Raw genomic sequence first — 13,243 nt, forward strand, 5'->3', positions numbered from 1 at the left:
TCTTAAGCTACTAGTCTTTGGATCAAGTGCAGCCATTTTAACCAACTTCCTTAAGGAAATTAGGCTTTTGCAATCATGCCGTTCGTGCATGTTTACCTTCACAAGCCATTTCCACTTCCCTGACTGCCAAGCAACTTTTGAACCCTTTGGTCAGCTGCAATCAAGTGTGACTTTAGGGTTGCATTCGCAGATACTTGGCTCGCTTGGCTTCCATGCAAGCAAAGAACAACCCAAAAGACTTGGCTCCTCAACAGGAAAGAGGTATCTGAAGGACTACATGATAGAATGAACCATCATTTTTCCTCTCTTCCAATAGTAGGTACTCAACAAAAGGGCATGGTTCCTCACACAGTGCGTAGTCAAGCTATGAAGCTTCTCACTGCACGGTGCTTGAAAGCCATAAGCTTACACAGGCTCAAACACAGGTGGGTAAGAGCCATGTAAAAAAAAACAAATACCAAACTAACTCAGGAAGCTCTCAGTCACATGCTGCAAGCAGCTAGGAGAACTCTAGGGAAGAATCACTACATGCTCATCCTGTTCTTATACTCTCCACTCAGAATTTAGCCCTGGTTACTGCTAGAGACAGGACACGGCGTTAGGTGGATCTTCAGTCTGACCGTGTCTGGTCACACATATGTTCTTATGTACAAGTTTGCATGAAGACAAGAAATTAAGAGAGATCTAAATTGTAATAATAATGAAGTGCTGCTGTATGAGCTCAGGTCTAGAACAGACACCAGAGCAGCAACATAGGAGCAACACTAAGAAACCCAGTGAAGAAAAACTTCAGTGCTCATCCCTTGATGCACATAGCAAAGAGCAGTAACAACCCCAGACAGCAGTTTTTCTCCGCACTGAAGGCCTTTTCCTGCCTTTCAAGGAAGCAATGCACAGTAGAGGCGGCTCAAGACCTTCAAAGAGTTGTCTTAAGACATCTGAGCTGAAATAAAGACAAGACGGGGAGGTTCATAATCAGCTCTGGAGTTACACCAGTACATTACCCCAGTGCTGCTGGGGTAGCCAACAGGTAGATGCACATGGGACCTCTTCAGAGTCACTGGAGAGCAATTCCCCATATAGCAACAGCCTCCATCTTCTATAAAGATGACACAAGATTAGCCAAGTGGGGAGACAATTCAAGTGTCATCTTCAGCAGAGCAGAGCCACATATCCTCACCCAAAACCCTACAGAAGCAGGAAGCGGGGCGGAGGGTGTGTGAGGAAACAAAGAACTGAAGAAGAGCCCTTGCAATGTGTAAGGACAAGTTCCTAGCAAGCACTAAGACTGCACCCAGGTACCAAAACCACAAGGACACGAATGAGAGAGAAGATCCAAACTGTCCAAAGCAGCTGGATGACCTCCATAGCACAACTCTGTATAAAAGGCTCCTAGTACCAGAAATATGACCCGAGGTAGAAGAACTTCAGATTTATAAGATATGGTTGCAGTGGGGTGGAGGATCTGGCAGGAAGAAGGGTCACTTTCAGAGCAATAAAGTCTAAATGGGAGAGACAGAGTTCACTGGATCCAACAAGGGAATCAGGCTGAAGATGCATTTATTGACAAAGGTCAGCTTCCTAACTAAAGAACAGGGAAATTGGAGAGGTGTTGAACACCATCGCACATCTGGAGTGACAGATTCCATTCTGCAATCAAAGAACAGGAAGGAGGAGGACACTTGCCATCAAAAACAATGAGCAAACAGGTCAGTGGCATTTATCTAAGATGCAGGCACCAGAGTGTGGTGTCCTCAAATGAGGATACTGATATAATGACATACTGGAAATTTGGTGGGAAGAAAGCAGCAGGACATGAACGTCAGGATTAAGTATATAGGATGGACAGAATAATGCATGCTAATATGAGAATTGTATTAAAGTCTGAAATTATTTGACTGTAAGGTAACCACAATGAGTAGCAGAGTCCTTACAGACTGAAATCCAGAGCTAACAGAAAAACAGAGAATATTTGATCTGCACTATCAACCGTCTCAACTAGGGTGACAATACTGGTTGCAATACACTGAGACAGGTCAAGGAGGCTACAAGATCAGAAAACGTAATAATGGGAGATTTCTGCTATCTCGATGTTGATTAGGTACATTGAAGAGTAATTCCTTGATCATATTTTTGTACAGGAATCAATGACTACTTTGGGAAACAAGTTTGCCATAACAAGAGAAGCAACTCTTGATTTGTTCTCTAACAAAGAAATTTAAATTCTCACAGAAACCATATAAACCATTTTGGAAACCACAGCAGGGGAAAGAAAACAAACTCTTATCAACAAATACCTTGGAAAGTGTAAAATAAAGCCAGCACACTAAGTAGTGAAAGGTAAGTTACTAAAATCAAAAATGCATGATTCAATAAGCTAACATTTTTCTTTAAACCTTATTTTCTTCAGCTGGAAACATAGCTTGAATAACTACATTCAAAATACATACTTTTTCATAGCACTGAAAAGTATAAAGCTTTCCAGACAGGCTGTAGGGCCCATAAACAGTTTTGAGACTGTTCTAGAACTGCAGGAATTTGCATGCTCACTATGGACCAAACAGAGTGGTTTCCAGCCCACAACCTTGTCTTTACATAGGACTTTAAACACCTGTCTCAGACTGAGAGTAAAAAGACTTGGAGCAAGGAAACAACAAGCTACCAAGATCAGACAGCACCCTCCTCCGCCCCTTCTTCCTTCCCCAAGATAAAATGGCTTGACTAGCTTAAAAACTCCTGGTTCCTTAAGGCTGGTCTACATCCTTTGCCTACCCACTATTATTCAATCCCTATAGAAGCATAAACAATTTTAGTACCCTCATTTTCATCTTCCATGAGTAAACATAAGGCAGACTCACAAGTTCTTCCAAAAAAAAGTCTTCCTGGAGGCAAGGCAAGAACCTATCCTAAAAAATTTTCCATTGATTTAAGTCAATCACAGAATCAACTGCTGAAAAATATTTGCAAACTTTGCTTTCACTTTTGTTTTGACACATTAAAACTAGTTTCTACTTGTCTGGAGACTAGCCCATAACACAGCATGCTCACCTAGTCATGCAACAAAAACTTAAGATTCCGTTTTGATTCAGCATTAGCACAGATCCAACTAGCAGTCTTAAGTCCTTCAAGAGCTTTCTCACTACAGAAAACAGGGAACTTCAATATGCCAAGACTTAGCAAGACTGAGATCCCAAGAATTTCAAGAATGACACAGCTTACCGTATGCATAGCTAATAATGCCAAAATTTAAAACAGAGGCAGCTAAGAAAACCTTGATCCAATCGATGCTGAAGAAGCTCCAAGAAAAATAAAAGTAGTTTTGAGACTGAGTAAAAAAATGAGGAAGTGCGTTAAAGTTGCATATATGAATGTGTACATATACATATAGAAGTCTGCTCACTCAGTGTTCCGGACTTTCACATAACCAGAGAATATACAGTAATAAACCACTGATTCAACTATTTTTAAAGCTAATTTTCACTTTAGTAATCAATACTTTCATGAGCAACTAGACCAGCTTCAAATACAGCTTCATAGCCACATTTAGAGTCCTAAAAGTGTCCTGCATAAAAAGTGAGATATTCCTAAGAATTAACTATAGCATATAAAAATCTGTAACCTAGATGAACATTAGTCCTCAAAAAATTGACATTCTGTAACTCTGCAGGACTAATACGTTCATCAGGCTTATGCAAACGCTTCCTGGTGATGAGAAATTCTTTAGATTTAAGACCTGCCATAGGAGGCTGAATGGAAAATTAACGTCAGCCAGCATCTCCTCCATAGGAGTGGTCAGTAGCAGATGCATAGACACAACAGTTACCCTTCCCAAGAACATTCCTTCCCAAGAATACACTGTTCCTGGCAACTAATGACTTGGGGAATTCTCTAAACTAAATACTACTAATAAACTCGCTTTGAGTTTGTCTTACATCAACAAGCATTACACATGCCTGGCCTCCACAACACCCTACAGTGCAGTGCAAAAGAGTTCAGCTGTTTTGTGCCTTCAGTAAAGCTCAACTTGCCAAATTTCAGTTGTATATTTCAAGTGCTTAGACACTGCAAAAGAACTCTTAGTTATCAGAACTCTAAGCTTTCCCCTTCCTCAACAGATGTAAGAGCTTGGGGTAACAGAAGCATCACTTTGAAAAAAAGGGAAAGGAGCTTGGCAAGCATATTCTCCTAAAAGGAGAAGAGATCAGCTGCCAGAAGCTGATCCAGGAGAAATACACTACAACACACAGAACAGTGCTCAGAGCAAGATATTGTCACTTGTACTAACCCACAAGGGGTGTCCCAGGGTGTGCTGTAAAAGGGCAGAGGGACAGTGACTTGTTCGGTGCTAGGTAAACAGGAATCAAAACCATATCAATTAGAATAAATAATTCAGGCTACCAGTTTACAAATTACTACAAGAATGCAAGTCAGTTTGTGTTAGTGTCACAACGCAGACAGTAATAGTTTATACTTTTCCTGGTACTCCATCTGGAACTCTGTTTTCACCCACATCATCACACAGCATTTACTCAAACCCATCAGCTATGTTTGTGCAGCCTGTATGAAGGGAATAAATCTGGAAGGAGAGGGTGTGCCCAGACATGCAGGAAGGCAGTCTAGAAGTGCTCTGATCAACTGAACATCCTTTGGTACCAGACAAAATGCACCGTCAGCATCTTTCAGCAGAAAACCGTATTACACTGTCACGATTACCACAGTCACTGAAGTCAGAAACCATTTAAGGCATTTTATATGTCAATGCATTACACTACAACCAGTTTACCTGACCATGTTCTGGAACACAACACAATCACACAAGTCTGACTTTTCCAGCACATACACCTGAAAGCAGAGATGGCAGCATCCAGGAGAGAAACTGCAGCAACCAGGCATCCCTCCCAAAATGCTCTGTCCAGTGTTGCTCACACGTGCTCCACCAGAAAGCACTGGGAAAACACAAAATTTCAGGTAACACTGCATTTGCACAGAAACGCGATTTCAGTGCAATCTCAGTAATGTCACATCCTGATGTGAATTAGCCTGTTGCCAAGCTAATTCAAACTATTAGAAGAGAGGAGGAGTTAAGCTCCTAAAACAACTTCACCCAAACATTTATAACATTACAACTACAACATACTCCTAGAAGTGAATTACGTGAAGTGCTCATATGCTAATGGTATTGCTTGCTTACGAACACACAGTATCATCAGTGCTGGCACCGTGAAGGTGCTATGTTTATAACAAAAAACACCCCACAGGGTAGCTAAGTGACATCTGTATGCTTTACTCAAAGCCATTATCAAAATCAATGCGAGACACTTGCTATGGTAAGCAGAAATAATGTGCAAGTTATGTTTGCAAGCAATCATGCAGGCACGTTTGACTGAAGGAGTAGTATCCCTTTCACAAGCATGAACCACCAGGTTTTGCCTCCTTCTTGGCTATTTGCCAGCCCGCCTCAAGACTGAAGCGCCAGCTAACATACCAGTGATAGTAACCAAGGAGTATGAATTTTAAGCAGTTAAATCTTGGCACTAAGGTATGGAAGAAGTAAAGTGGAAAGGCAATTAAGCATACAGCTGCAGAAATCAGACATCCTGAAGTTGTGTGAGAGGTGCTGACTTCCTGTAAGATGTTCAAACCATGACACAGTACCATCACAATACCCCAAAACATACGACTGCTCATGCTAACAGGTACATCTACCCTAGTAGCTTGCTCCTACTAGTGACTAAATCGTTGTCTAGCAGAGACAGCAATGCTAGTGCTTTCCCCAAACTCACGGCCTCCAGAGATTCAGTCCTCAGAGCACTGGTTCAACAGAAAGCTTCAAGTGCTTTCAGACCCTTCTTTTCCTTACCCACAGTCACTGCTTTCCTAAGATGAAAAGTCCTTATCTATTTAATTGTTCATAAACTCTGGCCATCCTTGTTGGCCTGTCTTCAAGGATGGTAGGCTGTTGTCTCCATCTTCAAGTTCAGACTATTATTTGCAAGCACATAATACACTCAGACATTCCAATGGATTTATACAGTGTCTTGATAACACCATTTTTCTTCCTTTAATAATTGCCAACTTCTGATTTTTATTGCAAGGTAAGTTCTGAGAGAACTCCGTATTCAGAAGTGGAAGACTGGTCCAGTGACTTTTCCTAAAAGTGAATTAAGTCCATCTTTTACTTAGATAACCAAGATACTTGAAAACAGTGTCTAGAAACTGCATCTAGTATTTTGGGGATTTGGAGGTGCAACCCCCTAGGCCAGGAAGTTCTGCAAATGCACATGCCTTTCCTCCTCTGTTTTACAGCAACTGACAAGATGAAACTCACAGAAGTAAGAGATCAGCATACACATGCCAGTGACAAGTACTAGCTATTAAGACAGCACAAGTAAGCAAGTGTACTTAATTATTTCAGATTAAGTGCATGATCAAACAAAACCAGAGCTACCTTTTTGAAGGCACAGATGAGAATGCCAACAATCCTCTCGCTTGGATATTCCAGCGCTCTCTTATGACTTAATCAGGCTCTCATTTGTAGCTTCATTAAGACAGCATTCATTGCTAAAAGTGGCACAGACTACTCACGGGGTTTTCAAAGTATGGTGCAGTACACAAATTATATACTTAGTTATCATTCGTTTATCTGTTGCCATCATTAACAAAGGCTGTGCATGGTTTTCCATAAGATCAATATTCAGTCTGTTACTCTTTAGGAACTCATAAGAATGACATTTAGTTACTACTTCCTGATTAAATTAGTTATCAACTTTTCAGGAAGATGCTTTGGGTTTTTTTTTTTTTTCTATTTTATCACAACTAAATTGTTTAGTAGAAGCATATGTTCTTGTACAAGGAAGGATAAATTTTCAGGTCAAAATGAAAGTAAGGAGCTGGAACTTGAAATAAAAAAACCAATCACACATTTATTACGGCACTTCCTTAGAAGGTCAAGGTTCAAGTCCTTCTTTCTGAAAGACTTGATTGAATAGCTAAGCACAAACAATACAGACTGTCAGAGTCCTATGTTCAACAATCCTAATCAGCGTTCAAGTTCTTTGAGTAGATAGGGGTTACAAATATCGCTCACCTTCTGTTTCCCGGAATTTCACCAAACTGATTTTCTCCATTGCTACCATTTAAAGGGTACATTTATACGTTTTGGTATCTTCAAGTTACAAAACAGTGAGCCAGGATTATTCACAGGAATTTTCCCTCTAAGACTGAAATATCGGTGTATGAAGAAAGGTGGTAATAGATTATAAAGAACAAAAATGCTTCATGAATTCATGCTAGGTCTGCCCAAACACTCGCATACAGCAAGTAAGTGAAACTTGAAAGTTGAGCAAATAAGGTTTGTGCTCAAGAACGTCCTCAAGTTTCAAGATAGTCTTCAAATATCTAGCAGCTTTCCTGAAGTTTCTCATCATACATTCTTTATCATCATTTCTCATTTTTTAAGGACACTTCAACCATCAGCACCCTTGCTGCCCACCTTCCTTTGAACAAACTTCAAATATTCGAAGTAGAAGTTGGGCTGACTGGTTCTGAACTAACCAGTCAGTCCTCTCAGCAACCTTTCTACTCTCCATTACACGTTTCTCCTTTTTCACAGAGCTGTCAATCCTCTTAACTTGCCCCATATTCCTCACTTGCTTCTCATCCTAGCTGAAGTCAAATCTAGTACAGAAGCAGGTACACAGGGAAGCAGTGCAGAATAGCCACTACACCTTGGATTCTCAAGACAAATGGGGGGGGGGTTGTTGCTGTTGGTGTTTTTGTGTTTTGTTTGGGGGTTTTTTGTTTGGTTTTTTTAAATTTTGTTTTAAAATATCCCCTCTGAGTATTAGGTCTACAGACATTTAATTAAGCTAAGACTTCTTGTCTGCTGCTAATCTCATCTTGACTGACAAGCACAAGGCTTTCACAAAACAGCAAGTACAAAAACAGCAGAAACACTCTGCAGGAGCAGGACGATGCTGCAAAGGTGGTGGCTAAAATGCCAGTCATAACCCTGGAAAAAAAATAATAGTTCTCATTTCCTAACAGTGAGCCACAACTTAGCCATTCGTTTGGCAAGTCAGAGCAGAGATGGCTTTAACCATTACCACTGAAATAAATCCTGCATTAAATATTTGCCTTTACAACCAAGTTTTAATGCCAAGCAAATATACCACAATGTGGTAGGCAGCATACACTGAGGCTACTTAAGGTTATGTGCTGACTTGAAACTTTTCATGTTCCTGAACTATTTTATGAAGCATCTGTGCCCCCAGCACACAACATGTAGCTGACTTTATCAGTATTCTGGCTAGTACAGTGACTGTGTCGATGGAATTGGATAGTTAAGGCCACAGAAAGACTCTCATGCTCCCGTGCACCACATGTCCTTTCAGATCTTCACCTAAAACAGAGTTGTTGTTCAGCAACTGGCTATATTTAACACTGCCATATAACATGAACTAGTTTACAGAGCATCTGGAGCACTCCCAACATAACCTGTAGCAAAGCAAGATACAGTAAGAACAGCAGTATTATTTAGCTCTGGTGGATTATTCTGTGTAAATTAATCAGGTTATAGATTTGTTATCTGAAAAAGCAGATCAACACAGCATCTAATGACTGAAAAAGCAGCATCTTTGCCATGATAGCCTTTTGCAGTACAAATTGAAGAATTAATGAAGATGCTTAGGATTTCTCACATTAACCAGGTCAGAAGTTTAATCAGCTCACAGTTTTTGCAGACTCAAAGATGCTTGCTATGCAGAAGTGGTCATTCATTCAGAAAAAGACTACAGCCAGCCAAGAACAGTTTCCACTTACTTTAGAAGAAATTCCACCACTGAGTTAGGACTGCACTTTTGCACAGCAACAGCATCACAGCAGAATTTAATTCTGAAGCTGTTGCCAATTAAAGCACAGTTGTTCCTACACTTTTGTTTTTTTTATATTCAAGGCTACTATTATATATAGCGAACAAAAGTCTAGTAAAACTGCAATGAACTGGTTACAGGAAATAATATTTTGTTAGCTAAATAGGAAACAGCTCCAACTCGATGAGATGTCTTAAAGGTGCACTGGTTGTTGAGGGTTTTCAGTAAGTATTGTTTGATAAGATTTAAACTGCTATTCAGCAACAATTTCACCAATATTTCACCTGCAGTGCTGCACAACTGGCATCTGGAGCAAGCAGGCAATTCACAGCCATTGTACCAAACATAGTCTCGGGGGTGGGGGGGGTGTGGGGGGGGTGGGACCACAACACATTGTTTTTATATTTAAAAAAATGTTATGTTCCCTACAAAGGAAACTGTTTTCACAGTGAGAATAGTCCTGCTACAAGAGTTTATTTTTGTATTTTATTCTTTTTATATGTTTTTGCTTGTTTGTCTTTTGGTCCCAGAACACACAAGCCTCTGAATCCAACAGGGACTAGCTCTGCAAAGCTAAACACAGCACTGCATATCTGCAGAAGACAAATGACAAGAACAAGACAGACACCATGACAGTTTTGTAGACCTGTTCAGAGAAAATAGCTTGATTTATGCAACACCATTAGGCAGCAGGGTACAGTCAGTGCTCTCTAGAAAGCACAACCTCCCTGTCCCGCTTGACATGGCTGTCGACGGGCTGCCTGCAGCCCCGCAAGGGCTGAAATTCTACCAGGACCTGGTGGGGGAAGGACCAGAGAGAAGGGGGAGCTGGGCACACGTCGCTTGAAAGGCTAACAGGGCAAGATGAGTGGTATCACCCAGGTTATCTGGACGGGATCCAGATGTGCAGGCTGCTGCCTGGCTCCCCGGGGATCCCCTTTGGCTCTGGGGAAGGGATTCCACTTGAGCTCTGAGCAGCAGCACTCCCATGAAGGGTTCTGCATCCATGGGGAAACAGCAGGACTCGAAGCTCCTGTCTAGAAACTGTCCCCTCAGTCCCTCTGAGACCACTCAGGAATGCTGTAGTCTAGCAAAGAATTACAACTTTCTTCCTTAAGATGCAAGTGGTGCAAATCCATTATTTTAATACTTTTCCTTGAATTGAATTGCTTAAAGTTAGGCATCAAATCCATATACTGCTTATGATAGTCCACATTTTGTTTCACAGTATAGCCAAACCTCTACACCAGAGCTTTAACCAGAGAGCTGAAAAGTGTTTTAACTTCAAAACACTAGCCTCTCAACCAGTTCTCCTCATTCAACTATTTAGCTGACTCCACAGCTTTCCACAAGAGTAGACTGTATATGTATCACCATATCTTTGCAGACATCCCAGAACTACAGTTACACTTTATATGGGAACATTAGCTTTGATTTCAAGACTGACCAAAATCAGTGCAAGGGGCAGTGACAGAAGTGTTACAAATCCAGTGCCGCATCCATACATGATGTTCCCAAGTGAGTTTCAGCTTCTGCTACAGCCTCTCCTTGAGAGGAGAGATGCGCACACCAAGAGGACATTGCACACAGCAGCAAAGTACTGTCTCTGTGCTACAAAGTGAAAAAGCAGCACCCTGGTTTTATAATAAACTAGATCATAACCCTTGAATAACTGACAGCCTAACAGGAGCTACACAATTAACAGGCAAAAACTGCCTCTCTCTTCCTCTGGCTGGTTTTTGGGAGAGTCAGCTTTTTTTTTTTTTTTTTGCAAGGATTGAGCACACATTAACTTTTACCATACAGCCCCCCCGGGTCAGATGATTCACTCGTACACATGGATTGGTTCTCTGGAGTCTCTAGGACTTAGTGCCATCTATAAACTACCCAGTCTGCAATACAGCTCACCTCAGATTTAACCCTTTAGGCTTTGACTTCACTGGCTTTACAAGACCAATGGAGAGAAAATCTGAATTACTTACAAGTAGTGATAGCAGCTTCAAAGGTTGATTTAAAGGACATTGGTCTGATCTGGTACACTTTAAGCAGCCATTCTACAGCCAGACACTCAGTTTGTTAGCAGCAACCTATAAAATTCTATTTCTTGGGCTAAACCGCATTTAAGACATGCAAATCTGCAGCAAAAAATAATTGGGAGAACACACAGATAGAGGGGCTTTCCATTACTACCATTTAAAAAAAGCAATAGTGAAAAAAATTACTGCAACTTCTATAGATTCTGCACAGGGACAGACAATACAAAAGATTCAAGTTAAATGATGCCTTTATATTCTTCCAGTCAAAATTCAAAGCTTCCCCTGCTCAAAATTGCAGGGAGCACCAGGATGTACAGCTTCACTATGCACAAGCTTCTCCAAAGCTGTGCTTTCCAGGCTGTTCCTCCAAGGACGTAATACACATCCATCGTTAAGACAGCAACAGAGACAGAACATTATTTCTGGATTTATGTTGGTCACAGACCTTCATTATTTAATTCTGGTAAGTACCAACACCAAATGGCAGCTGCAGGGTCAAACAGTCACTTAACAGTACAGAAAGCCATGAAACTCTCATCCATATCGGAAGCAAGTCAGAAACACTAGCATTTCATACAGCAAGTATTTCACCACTCTGCAATGCAGGTGGAAAACGCCTACACAGGGCTAACACAAATAAGCATACTTGAGTAACTTCATACAGTTGATGTTAGTCTGGGACACAGATAAGCAACTCTGCCTCTGGTGTTTCAGCTTAAAGAAGCAAGAAAATAATTCTCACATTTGGACAGGTACTTGGGCTGTGCATAGTGTTGTGGGTTTTTGTGGGAATGAGGAAGAAACACTGTTGAAAACACAAACAAAAAAGTTGCTTAGGTACCTAACAAAAGTTAATTGAACTTGCACAACTGAATACTGTCCTGTGAAGGGTGACTAACTTTTTTTTTCAAAGCAATCTCAGTAAGTTTAAATTTGCATGACAGAATTACTTCATCTATCAGCACCAAGTTCACCAAAGCATGTTAACAATGCTGCAGTTTCTAGGTTTCCATCTATAAATCCACCAATTCACAGTACACAAACAAAGATCCTCATGTCCTGTGCAATCAGGACTCCGAATGCACAGTTTGTTGATACAAGTTCTCTGGTACATGAAATCCCAGAATGCTAGAGAAGCCTGAATTGAGAAGGGCTGCCTAGGCAGAGGGAGGGGAAAAACAAAAAAACCAAACCCAAACCCCCCCAACAAAACAGAAAAACCCCAAACCACAGACACACACCCAGTGCTGAGTAATCTGAGAAAATAAATTGCGGGAAGAGTCATGAAGCTTCTCCTGGTAGGAAGATACATAACCCCAACTGCGGAATGCTAAGGAGAAAGAGTTGAGCTGAGCAGACCGTCCGCGAAGAATCCACAATAGATCTCCATCCCCCGGATCTCTCGTTTTCATGTCTAATTTTAGAGAGTATTTAGAGTACTCTCTCCTTCCTTCACCGGGTACTGGGGGTTGTTCCTGGAAGAGGAAACTGTTTCTATCTTGATGTTTTCCCTTCAAATCCACCACTGGGGTTCTGTTTACTCTGAGCCAAGTTAAACATACCAGAGGCATTTTCACAAGTCATTTGGGTAGTATACTGCTCGCAAACGTCAACGGCAAGCAACTAATGCTGCATTAGGAACTTTGTCCAGGGGAAATTGCCTCACAAGAAGCAGGGGTGGAAAGGATTGGCACCTGGAAACCACTCACTTCAGTCCTCTGAAAGTCCATCTACGCCTAAGCCTTCAGGGTTGCAAAGCAGTATTTGGTGGTTAGACTTAAAATTGTTCAAAAAGTTTTCTGAAAAAAATATAGAGGAACAGCAGTCCAGCAAAATAGGTCTAGGAATACACTGGGTGTAATAAGCTTCCTTGGGCTGGATTTCTTGCATCTACAAAGAAGTTCCTAGTCAAAACTAGGTATGCTGAAAGTCAGAAGCGGAACAGTCCCCAGCGACTGGGACAATTCTCATGCAGAAGGCCAAGGTTCAATTTGCCTACAAGTACCAAGTGCTCAAATTAGTCTGCTCTTCTGATCTTCCACATGATAGACTGACTGGTGGCTAGGGCACTTCGTTTCTGATCACTGATAAGGGTCTTTAAAAAAAAAAATCTGGGGGTGGCTTCCGATTTTCCTTAAAGCAGAAAGGAAAAAATGTCTGTTCTCAGCTGATCACATGACAGGTAAACAGCTTCTACTGAGGCACACATACTGGTCTAAAAAATCAAGTTGTGTCTCAGACAACAGAGCCTTCCATACCAATAAAAGTTGTTAGACTGAGTCCTTTGACAACTTTCTTCACAAATCACTGTATTACAGAGAACAGCAGATGTGAAAG

General features: G+C 41.1%; 1 protein-coding gene across 1 annotated transcript in view; it reads right to left on the reverse strand.

Moving 5' to 3' along the window:
• Window positions 1-13,243, reverse strand: part of MTUS1 (microtubule associated scaffold protein 1) — a 124,117-nt gene that overhangs the window by 90,857 nt on the left and 20,017 nt on the right. The window lies entirely within an intron of this gene.

Source organism: Aptenodytes patagonicus, chromosome 4, assembly GCF_965638725.1.
Source record: "Aptenodytes patagonicus chromosome 4, bAptPat1.pri.cur, whole genome shotgun sequence".
Lineage (NCBI taxonomy): Eukaryota > Metazoa > Chordata > Aves > Sphenisciformes > Spheniscidae > Aptenodytes > Aptenodytes patagonicus.